Source organism: Callospermophilus lateralis, chromosome 1 (genome assembly GCF_048772815.1).
Source record: "Callospermophilus lateralis isolate mCalLat2 chromosome 1, mCalLat2.hap1, whole genome shotgun sequence".
Classification (NCBI taxonomy): Eukaryota; Metazoa; Chordata; class Mammalia; order Rodentia; family Sciuridae; genus Callospermophilus; species Callospermophilus lateralis.
The window spans coordinates 89,322,828-89,344,092 of NC_135305.1; the positions used below are offsets into that span (position 1 = coordinate 89,322,828).

At 35.6% G+C, this 21,265-nt stretch overlaps 1 protein-coding gene across 3 annotated transcripts in view; it reads left to right on the top strand.

Annotated features, from left to right (window-relative positions):
* Positions 1 to 21,265, top strand: part of Bbs9 (Bardet-Biedl syndrome 9) — a 462,827-nt gene that overhangs the window by 322,184 nt on the left and 119,378 nt on the right. The window lies entirely within an intron of this gene.

Here is a 21,265-nt window from a genome sequence, read left to right on the forward strand (position 1 = left end):
GAAAAGAATGGAGAAAGATGATTGGTGGAAACACAACCAGCAGTGTCTCTGTCAATTACATCATAACTCCTGAGAAAGACTTCATTGGACAGAAAGTTCCAGAAAATAGAAACATAATACCTATTTTCTAAGATTTTCTTGGGCTAAGAATTTAATGGCAAAATTGAAGGAACTTTATAGATTCTGACAATAAATGCAAAGAGGTAGACAATTAAGGAGTAAAACATCCCATTAAGTAAAAAGCCTCAGTTAAAGATGACATCTGTAGTTGGTTCTGGTAGAATTAGTTTTCATGCAAAGATTTTAATAATAGTTTAATTTATAAAATTTTGTTAGCCTTTTAAAAGTAACACTAATAAAATGCAGTTGGTTTTCTATTTTATATAAACTCTGTTTATGGTTTTGTTGTTGTTTGTTTAGGAAGTTTTTACATATTAGATACTATTTGGACTTGACTTTGAATATTTATGTAGGTAACAAAGCCATGGTGGAAATGTGTGGTTACTTTGTGCCATTATTCTTCACTCTTCATTGGCTCTGCTCTGTATAATAGAGTGATGCCGACTGTGTTTCAGGATCCATGCCAACAAGAAGGCATTGACAGGACACCTGAAGGTGGCAGGAAAAATCAGAAGTCCATGTTTCTCCTGACTCCCTGTCTGCTTTTGGCAGCATCTCTTCCATAGCTGCCTCTCCTGCTCAGTTCCAGGTCCCTTTGAAGGAACCTGAGGTTGTTCTGTCTGGATGCTGGGCTCTGATATCCCAGACTCCTCCTATTGTTCCTCTAGCCTGAGGGATCCTGGTGATTTCCTGCTGTTGACATCTCTAGGTTACCCCACCACCCACTATCACCCACTTCCTGCGTGGGCGAGGGAGGGAGTGGGTTTCCCTCCAGAGGGATGGGCTGGCTGAGAAATAAAGAAAAGTATACTATTAAATAACCACAGAACACAGAAAAGTAGTTTCAGAGCTGGGGCAGTGATGGGCAAAGATGACCAGATGGGTCCAGCTTCTAACAAAGAAGGGAGCTTTATTTATATTGGAATACATCAAAGGCTTTCTATAGAAAGTTCTTCACCAAAACAGGATAAGGGTGGGACAGGTAGGTTGCTCAGTTCCTAAGGGGTCACACCCATTCTGGTGCTTCCCAGGACCTTTTGACAGAAGACGGGGAGTTCACTTGCATCATGTTGTCTTGATAGTGGAAGTGCCACTATAAGTTCCCAAATACTAGATCTACTCCTCACTGGCTACAATGCTGAAAAGGTCCTCATGCATTTCACAGATGGCTTTCTGCAACCCACCCCATCTAGCTTCTCAGTTCCTTTTTAACCTATTAAATCCTACATCAAAATTCCTGAGTTTTGAGCACTCAAAGTGGTTTCTGTTTTGTTGATTAAACTCCTACTGATTCAAAGCTCAACCCCAGCTGCTTTGGATACAGACTATTAGGACATATTTCTCGTAAGATTTTGTTGTTTTTTAAGTGACATGAAAATGAAGAAGATACTCTGTATTAGCTTATATACTAACATATACTTTTGGTAGCTATTAATGTCAGTCTTAAAAACAGAAAAGGAAATTAAAAAGTTCCCCCCAAATGCTTTATTTTCCTGTTAAATTTGTCAAATTAAATTGAAATAATAACAGAAGGGGAAAAGCAACATTTACTTATTTATTTAAGATTGTATTATCACTTATGAATTTTAACATTAATTACTATGGAGTGAATTTGAAGAGACAGATTATTATTGAAACCCATTTTATAACTAAAGGTGATTCCATAAGAGATGGATGCTGATCTGGTGTGACATAAAGGATGGTGTGAGACCTGACCTGCCTTAAAATATACTATCACTCTGGCTCCAGTTGCTTACAAACTTTATCTTTAAATTTATCAAGACTTGTCTTGGAAAGTCCTTGTAACATCATTACCTGGGGAATGTATCACAGAAAAACCCCTATGAACACATTTGCCCAAATTCATTCAGTAGACTGGCCCCGGGTCCTTATCTTGTTTGTCAACTGTCCTATTCTGTCACCATTTGGGGATGAGTAATCCTGATACACCAGGGTGAACTGGGTCAATGAGGACTGGTGGAGTGGAATGTTGGAAGGGAATTTCAAAGAGACCTTTGTAAGGGTTGTTAGGATATTTTAAGTGACGGAAATCATATATCTCTCTTTTCAAGGCAGCAGGTAGGTTTGCTTGACTCTGCTAGAAATTCCAGATCTGTGAAATAATAATGGATGTGGGCCATTAAATATGATGGAGGTGATGAAAGGGGAATATTAAAATTATAGTTGTGAACCTTTTTTGAGGTCAGAGACTCCAGTGGGACTCTGAAAACTTTGGGGTCTTTCCTCTAGAAAAATGCATAAAAATATGCAAAATGTTAGTTTCAGTTTCAGGGGTTTACTGACCCCTGAGGCCCATTTTGGGGTCCAGGTTACAAAGCTCTGGGCTAAAGGAAAGGTTAGGGTTTTTAGGATCATGCAAATATTTGTAATTTTATTATTCACTTGGGAAGCAATTGGGAACCACTATAGCTTCTGATTGCAGGATTGGCATGATCCTGGTAATACTTATATTTCTTACAGAATACCTCTTTTAGTAGCTGCTGCAAGGTGCAATACAGTTAAAACTAACTGGAATAAAAAGTAAGAACTCAAAATATTCATCAAGGAAAATACAAAAAGCACAGTTGATGTAATTTTATTTCAGAGTGTAAGGTGTTCTTATCAGAGAATTTAGCCTAGCAAAACAATCAGGAATACTTGTAATTTTCAATCTGTATAAATTGCAACTTGAATAGTTAGAGCTGCATATTTTATTTTGATTGTGAATCTTCACTTATGTATCTTGTTATTTCTGTAAAACAGTCAATATAATTTGCTCTTCCAAACAGACAAGAGAAGCAAAGTTGAATAAAGCAAATTGTTTGGGGGAGCAATTTAAATATGTTTTAAAAACATTTTAAAACAAATGTTCTTGTTTTCCTCAAACATAATTTATATGTGGCTGAAAGTGGTATTTTTCTATATATTTACTGAATCTTTATAAATTATTCTAATATAATATTATATTATTATATAATAACTGACATTCCTGAAATCAATATTAGTAAGCAAACCAATCAGATTGGTTCAGAGTGTGGCTATAGAAGGCAGTAGGTAGGATTGTGTTTATATATATATTATTTATTTATTTATTTATTTATTTTTCTCTTGCAGCACTGAGAGATGAACCCAAGATCTCATACATGCTAGGTTAGGTGTTCACCAGTGAGCTACACCTCCAGTTCTTTTAAATTTTATTTTGAGACAGGGATTCACTAAGTTGTCCAGACTGGCCGTGAACTTGCAGTCTTTCTACTTTAGCTTCCAAAGTAGTTTTGATTTGCATTTCCCTAATTGCTAGAGGTGATGAAGGTACAGTGCATGCCCAGCTCAGTTCTGTCCTTTTTGAGGGATTCAGACCATTGAGTGTCAAGCTTGTTGACTTTTAGCTCTACACTGCTTAATTCAGCAGGAGGAATCACAACGTTGTTTTTATATCAAAATTCTCAGTAGAGATCAGAGCCTCAGTAGAAACTTTAGGTAAGTGGAAATAACTTAGAGATATGAAGAATATCTGTAAATAATTTTGTGTGTGTGTGTGGTGCTTCGGTTTGAATTCAGAGCTTCGTGTATACTAAGCATGTAAATGATTTTTTTAAAAAAAGCTTCTAAATTCTTATTTGAAGCATGCAATTACTAGATAGTCAAATTCTTATTTTCTAGTGTTAGCAGCAGCAGCAATAACAATAATTATTACTTATTTTGTGCAAGCCCCTACTGATTTCTAGGAACACAAAATTATTTAACATAACAATTTCAGTGAGGAGGAAGGAAATGTACCCCCAAAAAAACTACAGTGTAGAAGAACATAGATCAAGCTTTGGAATGAATATACATAGGTAATAAATAATTGGAAGAGGGATTCTGATTTGGGATTCAATATCATGGGCCAGGGTGTCTTGTCAAAGCTTCACTGAGAAAGTTCTTTGGAAGGGGCCATATACTTTGATCTAATGTTGATCATATTTTTGTGTTATGACTTATTTAATTGTCATTCTTGGCCGTTATTTGGGATGTTGCTTAGGGGAAGGTCTGGTGTATATACATTGTTTTACTTTGAATCTTTATCACTGATGCACTGTGTGTGTGTGTGCATATATATATGCACACACACACATATACACACACACTATGAAATATACTAGGAAATACATGTAACAAGAATAAATAATTAATGCATAAATAAAGAGGCAGATATTCTATTTTGTCTAGAAGCAAGGACTACACTTTAGGGAATATAGGAAGGATTTGAGGGCAGAAGGAAGAATACAAGTTAATATGTAGAGTGGGAATACTTGTGTCTGGAATGGTATATTATGGACCAAATTAGTTTAGATGAAGAAACTGATACAGGAAAATAGTATAAGTTGAGATTGGATAAGATAAACACAAGATTGGGAAGACTTGTATATTGTTATTAAATTGCTCCATAGCATGAGTAGGACATGATTTCCTCATGTATTTCTCTATAAAATAAGGGCAGGAACAGATCATTTGGTAAATACAGATATATAATTTAGAAGTAAATTAAACGAGATGGTATTTACTGTATAAAAGAAGCAGTCTGGGAAGTATCTAAAATATGAAAATAGTCTCAGAGAACATTATTTGAAAAGATATTTCCCAAAATATTAACAATGACTCTCTCTAGATGGTATATAATTTGATCCCCCACCTTTTCAATTTTGTCAGTCTCTTTAGTAACTTACGGGTGATTTGTAGAGAATAGTGTTGGTTGGAGTGGAGAGGAAAAAGTAAATATGGAGAAATATTTTGAAGGCAGAATTGAAGGGATTTGGGGTTTTGATGAAGGGGACACAAGTGGAACTGTGAGTTAAATATGATATTAAGAGTTTTGAGCCACTTGGCACAATCAATAGCTTGGAGAGATGTGTACCCTCTTGCTTGGGACATTTTTCATGGAAAAGGCTTATTAATGGCAACTTCTTCAACTATTATGAAAAATATGAAGCAGTAACTGAACTAGTTCTTAAGAGTGAATGATTTTAAGTCCATTGGGTATAAACCGAAGAGTGGGATAACTGGGTCAAATGGTGGTTCCAGTCAAGTTTTCTGAGGAATTCCCATAGCGGTTGCACCAATTTGCAGTCCACCAGCAATGTATGAGGATACTTTTTTCCCCACATCCTCGAAAACACTTATTGTTGCTTGTATTCTTGATAATTGCCATTTATGACTAAAGTCAGATGAAATCTTACAGTAGTTTTGATTTGCATTTCTCTAATTGCTAGAGGTATGAACATTTTTTCATATGTTTGTTTATTGATTGTATTTCATCTTCTGTGAAGTGTCTATTCAGTTCCTTAGCCCGTTTATTGATTGGGTTGTTTTTTATTTGGTATTAAGTTTTCTGAGTTCTTTATATATCCTGGAGATTAGTGCTCTCTTTGAAGGTGTGTGGTAAAAATTTTCTCCCATTCTGTAGGCTGTCTCTTCACCTTATTGATTATTTCCTTTGCTGAGAAGCAGCTTTTTAGTTTGAGTCTATCCCATTTATTGATTCTTGATTATGACTTAAAATCAGCATACTACAGTAATGAAGCAACATCAGTGCTTATAGTAACTCAATTCACAATAGCTAAACTATAGAGTCAACCTAGATGCTCTTCAACTGATGAATGGATAAAGAAAATGTGGTCCATTTATACAATGGAATATTACTCAGCTTTAAAAAAGAATGAAATTATGGCATTTGCAGATAATTGGATGGAGCTGGAGAATGTCATGCTAAGTGAAATAATCCAATCCCCAAAAAACAAAGGCCAAATGTTTTCTCTGATAAGTCAATGCTAATCCATAATGGGGTCGGGGGAGAGTGAAGGAACTTTGGATTGTGCAGAGAGGAATGAAGGGAGGGGAGGGGTTGTAGGGATGGTTGGTGGAATGAGATGGACATTATTACCCAATATACATGTATGATTACACTACCAGTGTGACTTTGCACCATGTTCAGCCAGAGGACGGAGAAGCTGTGCTCCATTTGTATACAGTGTGTCAAAATGCATTCTACTATCATGTATAACTAATTCGAATAATTTTTAATAAAAAGTGAATGAGATAAAGTAAAACAAAAAATAGAGTAAGCTGAAGCTGATACTATATTTTGAATTTTCTATTATAGAATTCAACAATCTTGAAAAATGAAATATCTATTCAATTCTGAACATTTTTCTTGAGGAGAATGGGCACATATGATCTGTTCTCATTTGAGAGACTGAGAAAGCAAGAGCTAGGAAAATGGATAAAATCTAGTTCAGGTTTCTGAATGATAGGAGGGTCTCCCTGTTTTTTGACAACTATGATGCCTTTGGTGGGAGAAACTGTCCACAAGTGATGCTAAGGTATCTCATTTTGATAGGTTCTTTGTTTGTAGCCCCTCTTTTTTAATCCTGCTAAAAAGGGCTGTGATTTTAAAAGCTGTGGTGGCCTATTTTTTTTAGTTTAACAATAACAGTTGAGATGCCATGAAGGTTGGCTCAAAATAGGAAATACAGTTGTATAATTGAGACATAAAGGTATATCCTGGAAATAATATTATGTTTAGTAGTAAGTTTTAGAACTTCTAATTTGCTGGTCTTTTCCTTTCCCTAATTACTAATTTTAGACAACATTTCTTTCAATTTAAGAGTTAGCCTGAAATTTGTCTGTTGAAACTATGTTAGAAACTGCATATTTCCAGCTCAGTTGAAATTATATAGTATGAAACGTGTATATTTACTTCTTAAATTTACTTTTTAATCAAGTGGACTTAAAGCATTTGTGTTTTAGTGATTTTCAGAGGCTAAGGACTTTCTGTTGTTTGGGCCATATACACCTCACCACTTCTATTTTTGAAGTATTCTAGAATGGAAATGGTATTTATTTAATTAATTTGAATAGAAGTATGTTAGTTATCCCTATTTTAAGAGGTTTAGTAAACCAGATCCTGGAGAGAAATAAAAAAGGAGAGCAGTTTTACATTTTAATCTTGTTTCTTGAATAAATCATGAATTCTAAATAAAGAATAACCATATTGGGGCTGGAGTTGTGGCTCAGCAGTGGAGCACTTGCCTCAAATGTGTGAGGCACTGGGTTTGATCCTCAGCACCACATTAAAGAAAATAAATAAACAAAATAAAGGTTAAAAAAAAAGAATATTTTTTTTCTAGGAAATAGCTTAAATATAGACTGACATATTCGACAATTGGTAGCCTGTGTCATAGTCATTTGGTCCTTGAACTGAGCAGAATATCTTCATATTCTATAAAGAAGTAGTTGACCTAGGATGGGAAGAAAAGGCATCCTTCTTAGACTTTGGAATCATTAAACTCAAGTCTTTGTGTTATTCACTAAGTCCTGCCTTAAGTAAATTTTCCAGAATTTACTATTCCCTTAAGTTCTGCTTCTCAGACATGGCTCTTTTCATTGGCCTATGAAAACATGGTGTCAATCTTATCTTGGGGCCTCCACTGGCATATATACCTTTTCTAGATTCACCATGTTCCTTTGATAGAACAAATTCAGGCTCTCCAACATACAGTGAGGTTTTTTCCTAACAAATCCACTCTTCATTTTTTAATCCCACCAGTCTTATTTATAGGAAATAGTTTGAAGTTTAACACTCAGTTTATTACTATGTGATATTTGCCTTGATTTAATAGATGCCAGTTTAATCTCAAAACTTTTACTTACTATTACTTTTAAAAATTTGAAGAAAATCATTTTGAGGCAAAGTGTCAGGAAGTTGTAAGTGATCAACAAGAATCTGTCATTAGTATTAAGGTGATATGGAGAAAAAGTTCTGAAATATGACTTAATGAGCTGAGACTTAAATACTTGCTAATATTAATTTGGATAAATTAAGACCCTTATTGTTATTAGCCTGGTATGAGTCACTTAATTTAGCAAGAAATTATAGTTGTTGATTTTAAGAGTCAGCCCAGTAGGACCCAGGAAAATCTACCAAAAAGTTTAACTTTTCAGTAAGCCTTATTCAGTCTGGATAAAAAGAAAAAAACTATATTGTATATAATATATAGTATTTCTACATTGGGCCATGCATGGATAGGGCTTCTTTTCATTCAAATCACAACCAATTAAAAAATCATTAACGTTATAAAGAATGAGAGGACACATGTAGTTTTTGTTTTCTTTTTAAATTTTTTGTTATTGTTTGCTTTTTCAGTAGTAAATTGACTTTTCCTAATTCTGAGGTCTCAGTGGAACTTTTCAGCTGGGTCTCTATAAGGTGGACATTGTGTAATGTAGTGAACCACAACCTTGACAAGGGTGGGAAAATAGGGTCAAATTAGTTGACACATTTGAATCAAAAATTTAGTTGATTAGGTGTGACCCTTAAGAAGGGCATTGGCTTACTTTACCCAGATTATTCATTTTTGCCAGTTTGCTATGGTGTAGATAGCCAGCCACCTCCATCAAAAAGGAAAAAAGATGAATTCATTCACTGATTGAATCCAGTGCTTGATGACTCATGAGTGGTTGGGTGTAATTCTTATGACCACACAATGGTGGGTTGAAGCCCGATTTCCTAACTTTGGAAATTAATCTTTTTTATGTTCTTTTGGGGAGTAGGAGTTGGGGGGATCAACCAAAGCAGCCTCTGTCTTCTCCAAAATTCAGAGACATAATTTAGCCTTATTGTTCAAGATTCCTTGCCAAAGTTAAGTTTTTTCCTCAGACTAAACTATGTAGGCTAAATTTGTTTTTCAGGTTACAATCAGGAGCAGTCTTAGAATAATGGCGCTGTCACAGCTCCTCAAATTCATAATATTCAAGTGGGCTGTAAGTGGCCTCCTCATGGATGTGTGGGTCAGGAGCAGCCCCAGAGAAAGCCCCAGGGAGTGAAAGTGCTGGAAGCTAGGAAGCCAACAGTCAGACAATCTGCTTTGGAGGAAAAAAAACGTAGGGAAATGAGATTTGTTTAAAATCTAATTCTGTTTTCATTGCCCTTAGGGAGTTGCTAAACTTAAGAAGGATCCTGTTAAGAATCACTCTTTAAAGTGAGGAAACCCTCCCAATAGAGTGTCATTTCATATTTTTGCATATTAAGAACTTTGCCTAACTTGGACATGTAGATTTTAAGGCAGAGGTTAATATCAGCATTGTGGGGTTTAGGGGACAAAGTCAAGAACCTTGAGTCAAATTAGAGGCCAACTTCTTGCTTCTGTTATTGTTGTTTTGATAGATGCTGAAAAGTCCCAGGATTCTTCAAGCAGCAAACCAGTTGCCTGTTCACAGGTAGCCCTGCTAGCCATTAGGTTGAAAAGGGGATTTTTCCTCCCCCACCTCCAATTCCCTCCAGCTGCTTAAGAGGAGAGGGCTGATACTCACAGGTGCTCTCACCAGTGAAAAAAAATATGCTTCATTGATTTCACATGAGTTGAGTTTGTGATTTGTTAGGTAGTATCTTACCTCAAATCTTCATCATGTGAATGTCCTGAGTCAGTGACTATGTTTTATTTTATAAATTGAAATTCAATACCAGTGTTACCGAAAGCAAAACTTCTTTCTTTATTATAAAGCTTTTCAATATTGAAAATCTTTTGATCCTCACCTTGTGACTATTGAATGTCCCCTCTGTACTGTATAATCTGGCGAATCTTTACTCATAAATAGTAGTCTTTGTTTAAAGACATAGCCTAGGATTCGTTGTAATTCATTGGTTTTCCCTTTTCTTAAACTGTAATTTGTTCCAGATGCTGTTTTCCCCCCATCCCCAGAATAGCTACTGATTTTATATGTCTTCCTTGTAATTACATTAGTTGAGGAGTAGGCCTTGGTTTGTAAAATATTAATGAAGAATATGTGGAGATGTTAAATTACTTACTCTTCCAGTATAATGATAGCTGACATTTAAATTATCTCATAGTTTAATAAAATTTATTCCATACATTATTTTAATTGACCCTCACAATAACTCTGTGAGGCAAGTTAGTGTTATTTTGCTTCTTTCACATTAGAAAAACAGAATTGTGTAGAAAAATAGAATGATTTGTCTGAGGTCAAATGTCAGAACTTGGACTCAAATTTTGACCCCAGCACTAATGCTCTTTATACTCCATGGAGCAACTTTTAGGCAGGTTTTTGCTGCTAGAGAAGAGATCAGGGCCATTTCTTTCTCCTTCCATCTTGTTTCACTCTTTGAGCCCCCTCATCCCAGGATCTCTGGTGAGAATGGCCAGATGTGTCTAGGACTCTGTCCTTTCTGAACTGTGTCATTCCTGGCCATCAGTGAACACCGTATGTCCAGCCTGAGAAATGGTAAGGCTTGGGCCCTTTCAGACTCCTTTAAAGTAAGGATAACATTTCATCATGATATCTCAATATCACAGCCTAGTGATCACAGAAAAAATAATCGCAGTGTCAGAGATGATTGGAAACAATATATGAAATCAGTTTGGCAAATTATAAAACTGATAGTGAAGATAATTAATTACTAAGTTTTGGAGAAATGGAAAATCAAAGCCAGACCAGGATCCAATTTTATGGAGACACCTGCCACTACCAGTTGCAAGTTCCTCTCCTGTCTCCAGACACCTACACTATGCCACCTCATAGCAATCTCTTTTTAGGCCACATCTATGTTTCCCTTTTCTTCTGTGCCATCTGCTCTGCACACTTGGAGTGGATTCACTTCTGCCTTCCTAGCTCATGCCTTGTGGTAATGCGTAGCATATTTTAAATTCTTTGTGCCACAAGAACAAAAGTTTAGGCCTGAAGTTTTCCCTTTTAACCTTCTCTTTGACCTTCGCATTTTGCATTCTTTCCTCAAAAATTGGGGGCTTTAGATTCTTTAGCTACATGATTCATAAAATTGTTGTAAATACGAAATAAGTCTGCATAGGTAAAATCCTTAGAGGAGGACATGGTTATGAGGGATTAGACATGGATTCAGCACTAAACTCCTGTGATCAAATCTTTCTGTGTCTTAGAACTTTTTGTGTTTTACATTAAAAATGGGACTTGGATGAGGTGATTCTGAAGGTATTTTCAAATTTAGTCAGTTGAATTCAGATGAATGTATTGAATAGTGTTATTTGCTGTAAATAAGGACCTGTCCTTATTTCAAAGAATGTATAATCCAGGGAATGGAGACAATGTGTGATGTAGATATCTTATGATCTAGCCTTAGAAGTTTGATTTTATGATTGCCAAACTCATTTCCCCTAGTCTCATTAATTTTAGAGTTTATTTTTCTCCAGAGTAGAAGAATTCAACAAATTGCTAGAAATAGTTTCTATTAAGGAATGGTTTGCTTGTATTTTAGTAGAACATTAGCAGTGATTGATAACAGGTATGTGTCTGAAACACCCAATAACATTCAGTATGAACTTCTTAAGATCAAAATTACCACTTGGAATTTCTATAATGACAGCTTTTGAGAAAACCTGGGCTAAAACTTTATGAGAAACTTTGTTGGTGAATATAAGTAAGAGTTTTCTTCTTGAAAGAAATTTAATTAGAGAAGGTTCAACCCATAGAAGACCAGTCTAGAATTTTGGCTTTTTAAACTTTTTAAGCGAATCTGATGCTAAGTTTTTTGTTGCTAAAATTGGCTAAGTTTTCTCCAGTAAGTAGAAGGGAACTTTGGATGTTTAATAACTTATCAAAGAAGTATTGATGACTAAGACCTTCCTATTCTCTGTTCTGACAATAGCTGTTATAAAAGGGGAGAAATATCTAAATACCTTGAAAACTGGTAAACTGAGGTGTGACTGTGTTCAGTTTATCATTCTCAAATTCCTTCACAATGGATTTCTGACATCTTGGATGTTTTGTGGTGAGCAGTCCCCAGTGATCTGTATAATCTTTCACAATATTGTCCTTACAGAGTTTGAAAGTATTAAGTAATTCTAAATGTGATGGATAAAATAAAAGGAAACATACAAGGTGCTTTGAGAGAGTGAGGTGTGGAGATTATGCCATATTCTTTGGTAAGCAATGTATATACCTTTGTGAAAATCAGTCTCATGAAGAGATACTAAAATTATTGGAATTTGGTAAACTAGAGATATAAAGGCAAAAGGGGATATTATCATCTTCAGGTATATGCTATTTCTGCTTTGTTTTATTAAATAATGTGTTGGTTGGGTGTTTAGACAGGAAATAATTAATAACAATAATGCCAACTTTCATTGAAGCTTATTGTGTGCTAAGCACTGTGATAATCTTATTTTATGTTGTATCTCATTTAATCTTCATGTCAAACACCTCTTTTACAGAGGATAAAACTGATGCTGAAAGAAGTTAAGGGTCTCTCTGTTAGGATCAATCCCACAGAGTCTAGATTTGTTTTAATCACTGGTGATGAGATAGATCTCTGCTTTTCCATACCTGTGTAGCTTTTTATGTTTGAAATTTATGATTACTTCAGGGATTACAAGCTCAAATGACTACAGGACCTTGCAGATAATATAGATGTAGATGGAAGGCAAAGAGTAATGTCCAGAACTCATGCTTTTCTTAACCATAGTCATTAAAGCCTTCAAATATATGTTTATTTAAGATTGACAAACAAAGGAATCAGATCCCGTCATCCTCAAGAGGTCAGTTGGTGGGAAAAACATTTTAAGATTTTCTCATATCAACTCAATCTAGCAGTCATTTGCATAGCATTTTTCATCCAGTTTATGTATATAAGTAGGTAGGTAGGGTTGTTTCTCTCTCTGTATCTCTCTCTCTCTCTCTCTCTCTCTCTCTCTCTCTCTCTCTCTTTCTCTCTCTCTGTGTGTGTGTTTGTGTATGTGTCTAAGGATGCAGCATGGTATGGTGGGAAATATTTCTGCTTTGTGGGTTTTAGATAGACCTGGTTTGAATCTTGATCCTGCTGTATGATTTTGACCAAGTTGCTTAACTTCTCTGAATCTTGGTTTCTTCATCATTCAAAAATAATAATTACCTAGAGGGTTATTAAATGATTTAAGAATAATATACACAACACTCACAAGACTCCCTGGCACACAGCAGACATGCAGTAAGTAGCAGCTGTTTTTTTCTTTTTAATACATTTGTTTTTTCTTGTTCAGGCTGTTGGTTCTTCACAGGCAGTTCCTAAATCACATGTCTCCCCATCACTTAGCACAGACCCGATGTTGTACACTACCTTTTCCAATTTGGTTATGCACAACTCTTAAATTCTTTTCTGTAAGTAAAGATAGCTATCCCAAAACTTGAGCTGGATGAGAATAAGCTGTTTCTCCACTGCCTCTTTCCTTGGTTATAATGAAGGGAAGTTTCATGTCAAATTTTGTCATACATCAAGATTTTTACTAAATAAACTTTTATGAACACAGAATAATCTGTACAGCCTATATGAAAGACTGAGTGCTGTCTTTTGCATATTAGACTACCACCACCTTTCTGGAAAGGTTCACTTGAGGCAGATTGTATAGTAATCCAGGGAAAGATTATTTTTCCTCATATTGGGCATCAAATAGCTAGAAATCTGCTTCTCTAAAGGCAGGACACAGGCTAAAGCCTCGGACCTAGCTCATCCATATCTTTCTGGATTCATATACCCTGCTCATGCAAAGGAGAGCAGGAGTATAAAAAGACATGTCTTGAATAACACTGATTTTGCTAGTTAACTTGTTTCTAATATCTATAATGCCATTCATCAAACTTCTGATCTCACCAATCAAAACTAATTTCTGACATTTAGTATGGTAATTAAAATTCTCCAGTGTTGCTTGGGATACCCATAGCCTAAATGCAAGTGCTTGTGATAGCCCCTTCTTCTTTGTGGGCTTTGCTTGTAATAAGAAGGATAGCTGTTTTGAGCATGAATTCACTGACTCCAGACCAGTGGATCTCAACAGGGTGATTTTTCCTCCAGGGGGATGTTTGACCATGTCTGGAAACATTTGTGGTCATGTGTTGGTTGGGTGTTTAGACAGGGAATAATTAACAACAATAATGCCAACTAATGGTGTGGGATGCATCTAGTATAAGAGTCTAGTATGCTGCTAAACTTCCTATAGTACCTGTCAGCCCCCATAGCAAGGAATTATCTGGCCCTAAATGTCATTGATGAGCAAACCAAGAAACCCTGCCCTTAAATGTAGCTTAAACTGACTTACAGGCTCATATCATGTGACTCTGTCTATGGTGATGAATTTTAAAGTTAAATTACAGACTTAAACCAAATGAATTTAGGAATCTATTGTAACGCAATACATGTCAAAGGTATGAAAGTAGAGCCCAGTTGTTTACAATCTATGGTAAGCCTAATAGAAAACATTGCCTATAAAAACTTCTCAAAGATAGTAGGTCCTGGTCCTGTTCATCTGGAATGTAGGGATGGACTTCCCTTTACCAAGAAGTATCCTGTAAATGACCATCTTAATGGATACTCTGGTTCTACTGAGTCATCAGAATTTTTAATTTACTTCAGTATAACAAATATGCATTGAATGCCTGCTGTGAAGCACAGGCTGTGGGTGGGTTCAGCAAATAAAAGACCTGGAAGAGTTTACAGTACTGTAGAAATCAGGCACCATGTATCTTCAGCAAAGCCTCTTCCAATAGAATGTCCCAATAGTCAGTGATCATAGAAGTACCCACAGTTTGCCCTAGTTTCACTCCATGTGAAACCAGGCAGCTCCACTGGTTGCCTTTTATATTATTTCCATGTGTTCTAGCCATGTATGCCTTCTGTAGCATGCCTAGCCAAAGTACTAACAGGTAGTAGGGATACAGCTGTATCTTCTACCTAAAAAATGCAGAAACATAAAACCACAAATTTTCAAGAGAAATAGACCCTCCAGAAAAAATGGATGTCTTAAAAGAAGATTCATAGAAAAAAACAGCAGTTTCGCTTTTTGAAAATGTCACTTTCACCTGTGAAACTGAAATTGAGGAAATAATGTATAATATCACCAGCATTGTTGGGGTCTCTAGGCTCCATTTTTTTTTTTTTTTTTGCCACTTTAGGTGTATCATCATCAGTATGCCCTAATTGATCATGCCCTAATTGATCTGTGACCTTAGGTAAAAGAATGCACTAAGGATACCCAGCCAACTGCCTATCATTTGCCTTCATTGGAGATGGCACTCAAGGCTGTGTGGGTGGCTACATAATTACCAACATGTCTGCATGTAAGAATGTGGCCTGAAACATTCTAAACTTAGAAACTATTCAGATCAGACCTGTGGATGTTGTTTTTGGAGAGTGATAACTGTGGCATTCTCCAGAGCTTGTAAAATGAGCTCTGACATTGCCAACCATGGATTCCAACTTTAATAGCAATCTGCTCAATGAGTAACCATAGTCCAGAGAACATTCATTCTTCTTTTTACAACTTGATTCCATTAATTATTATTTTTAAAATTTGGGTCTCACTTGGCTATAGGTAGATAATTTTATGGAAAGGGGTAAAAATTTGGTCAGCCAGAGGGGGAAAAAAGGTAAAAATAGTAATCAGACTTGAGATCAGTTGTATTTTTAGCTTTATATTAGCCAAGCATTGGAGTTAGTTTCCTTTCAGCTGATTAAGTTACATGTCTATTTGGTGAGTAAGCTTTGCAGAAATAGCAAAATTTGTCTCTATGTCACTTGTAAATGATTTATTGTCTCTCTCATTTAACATTTTTATGTATCAATGGTATAAATTTTAAAAGCCTCAGCCAAAGTCTATATCCTAGCACTGCCTACCTTTTATACTCTTCTGGGCAGAATATTGAAAAAGAAAAAAGTGTTCTATAGTACACGGTATAAAGAAATTTCTCAGGAATAATTTGTTTTTCTAAGACCAGTTTTATGTGACTACTGAAGGCATTTGGCAACTGTAGATTGATGTCAGGGAAAATTCTACTCCTGGATCAGAAAAACCATCGTGACTTCTAAGAGTCACAGTGATCATACTTTGGTGTTCTGAAGCATCAGGTGGTTTAATCAATGAATATGTCTCTTTCTATGAAGACATAATTTGTGTGACTGAACTTTTTCCTGAATGTATACATTTTTCCTGTTATTTTATTAGATACCCAGACAAGTACCATGGTTAAAAATGTATTCTAATCTAAGTTTTCATTTTTCATAAGCAAAACACATGGTAAAGGAGAATTTTAGGCTTTCTCTTCATTGTAGGTGCAGTAGAATATAATTCAGTCCTCATATTCTGTTTTGATAAATTAACATAGTAGCAAAAATAGATAAGAATTAGATTCTTGCTATGCCTTCAACATAAAAACTCCATTGTTCTCTTTTATTTAGCTGGAAGTTCATCTGCAGGTAATGAGTACACGTGGTTAGTAAATTAGTTATACACTTGCTATCCAACACTTCCAATGTGCTACTCTGGCATTTAAACCATCTCCATGCCTTTTCTCTTTTCCTTTTTAACTTGCATTTCATTTTTCTTTTGGAAAAGAACAATTATTTTGTATACAAATTGGATCTTTTCAGCCAAAGTAAAAGTTTAGACCTGGTAAACTTTTTCTTGTTCCTTATTACAAGCTCTTTGGTTGGAGTCTGTAGCAAATGCCATTGCAAATAGCACTGTTGAGAGGGAAGTATGTCCTATTTCCTGCCAGCTTCCAAATCTCTCCTAGACTGAAAATGTATCTTGCTAACAAGAGAGCTGCCATCTGAAGAATAAATTCTTTTCAACAGTCATTAGAGCTGTCTGTACCTTGGTGTTAGGCAGCTATGGCTAAGGGTGAAATGGAGCAGTTTCTTTTTTTCTTTTCTTTTTTAAGTAGATGACAGCTGTATTGAGGTAGGTCCATTGTTTCTAGGTGACATTACTTCAGTTCCATTCAAACTGGTAGCCTGACAGGGTGTATAGGATTTAAGAGGCATTTTGGTATTATGGTTTTTAATTGTGCTGGATTTTTTGGGGGGAGGGGGTGTCTTTGAACTTTATCAGTTCAGCCAGCACTTATGGGACACCCACTGTATTCCTGATACTGGAAAATTGTGAGCATGTTAGGAGCTTATCAGTTGTTCTTTTTATACTGAAATTTTCTGAGTTTTTTGAATGTGAGTTTTATTTTCCCTTTAGTTTTCATGGTGTGCAATTTTTTTTAGCATTTTCAATAAGATATAAAAGAAAATCAAACAATGCATACCTCCCTGAATAACAAGCATCAGAGGATTGTTAGAGAACAAGTCATACCAGGCAAAGTTGTGTGTCTGTGTGTACATGTTTGAAAAGAAATGCTAAAGGAGGACAATAAGGGAATTCAAATGTGTAACTCACAGGGCTTTTAGTAATATATTTGATATGGAGTCTCATGATTTTTTTTTGTAAAGAGAGAGTGAGAGAGGGGGAGAGAGAGAGAGAATTTTAATATTTATTTTTCAGTTATCGGCAGACACAACATCTTTGTTTGTATGTGGTGCTGAGGCTTAAACCCAGGCCGCACGCATGCCAGGTGAGCGCGCTACCGCTTGAGCCACATCCCCAGCCCCATGATTTTTTGCTTTGAATTATCTACAAAATGAGCAATATCCCATTGAGCCATCATAGAGGGAGGGTAATGAAAAAGGGGGTGATCGCTGTTCTGCCTCACTTTGAGAGAGTACTTGGCAGTGTGCCTCAAGTACCAATAAAAGGTCCTCCTTTTTGGATGTCATTATTAATAAACAGCAGTATTTATCTGGTATAACTAATTTGAAATAAGTTGTAAACTATTAGGGGGAGTACTAAGAAATAATCAGGAGCCAAACAAGTTATAAATGAATAAAAGGGATGTTAACAATCTTTTATTAAATATTATTTTATAGGTGAGAAAACTAGGTCTGAGGGAGGTAAGCTAACTAGCCAAAGGTCCAATAGCTAGTAAGTAGCATTGCCAGTATTCAGACTTAAATCTGATTGACTCCAAAGTTACATGATTATTCAATCATCCAGAATGCCATTAAACTCTGGATGCAGTATGGTAAAACTGTTAACTCATCAAAATTGTTGCATAAGTAAAGGTGCCTTATTTGTATTAATTTATCTGTCTTATGTCAATAGTGCTTTCAAAGTACTTTTTCCATTTTTTTTTTTTTTTTTAGATTCTCAAACCTGGTGATCAAATGTGGTACCTCATGCATGCTAGGCAGGCTGTCTACCACTGAGCTAAACACCAGCCCTTCAAATTACTTTTTATTTCTCTCATTTTAATAGCTTTATTAAAATACAATTTATATTGGGTGCAATCCATCCATTTAAAATGTGTAATTCTTCATATGTAATGATGCATGTCTCTAATTTCAGCTACTCAGGAGACTGAGGTAGAAGGATAACAAGTTTGAGGCCAGTCATAGCAACTTAGTGAGATCTGGTCTCAAAACAAAACAAAACAAAACAAACAAACAAAAGAGTTGGGAATATAGGTGAATTGAGCACTTTCCTAGATGGTGCTTTCGATCACCAGTGCCACACACATAAAGTATATTCAAGAATTTTTGTTGTAGTCACAGAGTCATGCCATCATTACCACAGTTTAATTTTGGAGCACCTCATACTCCCTAAAAAAGACCCTGCCCATTAGCTGTTCCTACCTGCTCCCTTCTATCCATCACCTACCCCAACCCTAAGCAGCTACTAATCTATTTTCTGTGTTTACAGCATTTTGTACAAATGGAATTTTTTTATAAATTTATATTTTATTTGTTCTTTTTAGTTACACATGACAGTATAATGTATTTTAACATATCATATATACATGGAGTATAACTTCCCATTCTTGGGGTTGTGCATGATGTGGAGTTAGACTGGTCGTGTATTTATATATAAACATAGGGAAGTTATGTCTGGTTCATTCTACTGTCTTTCCCATTTCCAGCCCCCCTTCCCCCCATTCCTCCCTGTCCAATCCAGTGAACCTACCCCTACACCCCACCTATTATGAGTCAACATCTGCATGTTAGAGAGAACATTTGACCTTTGGTTTTTGGGGGATTGTCTTATTTCACTAATCATGATAGTCTCCAGTTCCATCCATTTACTGGCAAATGGCATAGTTTCATTCTTCTTTTTGGCTGAATAACATTCCATTGTGTATATGTACCACATTTTCTTCATTCATTCATCTATTGAAGGGCACCTAGGTTGGATACATAATTTAGCTACTATGAACATTGATGTGGCTGTATAACTATGGTATGCTGATTTTATAAAATTTATTTTTTAGTTTTAGGTAGACACAATATCTTTATTTTTTTATGTGGTGCTGAGAATCGAACCCAGTGCCTCACGCATGCTAGGCGAGTGCGGTATGCTGATTTTAAGTCCTTTGGGTATAAACTGAGGAGTGGGATAACTGGGTCAAATGATGGTTCCATTCTGAGGAATGGAATCTCCATCCTGTTTTCCAGAGCAGTTTCACCAATTTGCAGTCTTACTTAGCAATACATGAGTGTACTTTTCCCCCATATCCTTCCCAACATTTATTGTCACTTGTATTCTTTGATAATTGCCATTCTGACTGGAGTGAGATGAAATTTCAGTGTAGTTTTAATTTGCATTTCTCTAATTGCTAGTGATGTTGAACATTTTTACATATACTTGTTGACCATTCGTATTTCTTCTTCTGTGAAGTATCTGTTGAATTCCTTTGCCCATTTATTGTTTGGATTATTTTGTTGTTGTTGTTTGAGTTTTTAACATATACTGGAGATTAATGCTCTATCTGAGGTGTAGGTGGCAAAGATTTTCTCACATTCTGTAGGTTTTCTCTTCATGTTCTTCATTGTTTGCTGTGAAGAAGCAATGGGATGATAGCATCCCATTTCTTGATTCTTGATTTTACTTCTTGTGCTTTAAGAGTCTGAGGAATTTAGTTCCTAAGGCAACATGATGGACATTTGGGTCTACTTTTTCTTCTAGTAGTGCAGGGCCTCTGGTCAAATGCCCAGGTCCTTGATCCACTTTGAATTGAGTTTTGTGCACAGTGAGAGATAGGGGTCTAATTTCATTTTATTATATATGGATTTCCACTTCTCCCAGAACCATTTGTTGAAGAGGTTATCTTTTCTCCGATGTATGTTTATGGTGTCTTTGTGTAATATGAAATAACTGTATTCATGTGGGTTTGTGTCTGTGTCTTCTATTCTGGGCAGTTGGTCTATGTATCTGTTTTAGTGCCAATGCCATGTTGTTTTTGTTAGAATGGCTCTGTAGTATGATTTAAGGTCTGGTATTGTTGCCTTTGCTTCACCTTTCTTGCTGAGGATTGCTTTGGCTATTCTGGGCTTCTTCTTATTCCAAATGAATTTCATGAGTGTTTTTTTTTTTAATTTTTATGAAGAACATAATTGGAACCTTAATAGGAATTGTGTTAAATCTGTATAGCATTTTTGGTAATGTGACCATTTTGACAATATTAATTTTGCCTATCCAAGAACATGGGAGATCTTTTCATCTTCTAAGGTCTTCTTCAATTTCTTTCTTTAGTGTTCTGTAGTTTTCACTGTAGAGGTCTTTTACCTCTTTTTTTTAGATTGATTCCCAAATATTTTATTTTCTTTGAGGCTATTGTGAATGGGATAGTTTTCCTAATTTCTCTTTCAGTTGATTCATCACTGATGTATAGGAATGCATTTGATTTATGGGTGTTATTTTATATCCTGCTACTTTGCTGAATTCTTTATGAGTTCTGGTGGAGTTTTTTGGGTCTTCTAAACATAGAATCATGTCATCAACAAATAGTGATAATTTGAGTTCTTCTTTTCCTATTTATATCCCTTTAATTTTTTTTTCCTGTCTAATTGATCTGGCTAGAGTTTCAAGGACTGTGTTAAATAGAAATGATAAAAGAGGGCACCCCTGTCTTGTTCTAGTTTTTAGAGGGAATGCTTTCAATTTTTCTGTTTAGAATGATGTTGGCCTTGGGTTTAACATATATAGCTTTTAAAATGTTGAGATATGTTCCTACTTTCCCTGGTTTTTCTAGTGTTTTGAACATGAATGGATGCTGTATTTTGTCAAATACTTTTTCTGCATCTATTGAGATAATCCTGTATTTCTTTAAGTCTGTTGATGTGATGAATTATGTTTATTGATTTGTAAACCAGCCTCGCATCCTGGGATGAACTCTTATTTCATGTGCATAGTGCATCATTGTGCACTATCTTTTAAATATGTTTTTGTATGCAATTTCCAGTATTTTATTAAGAATTTTTACATCTAGG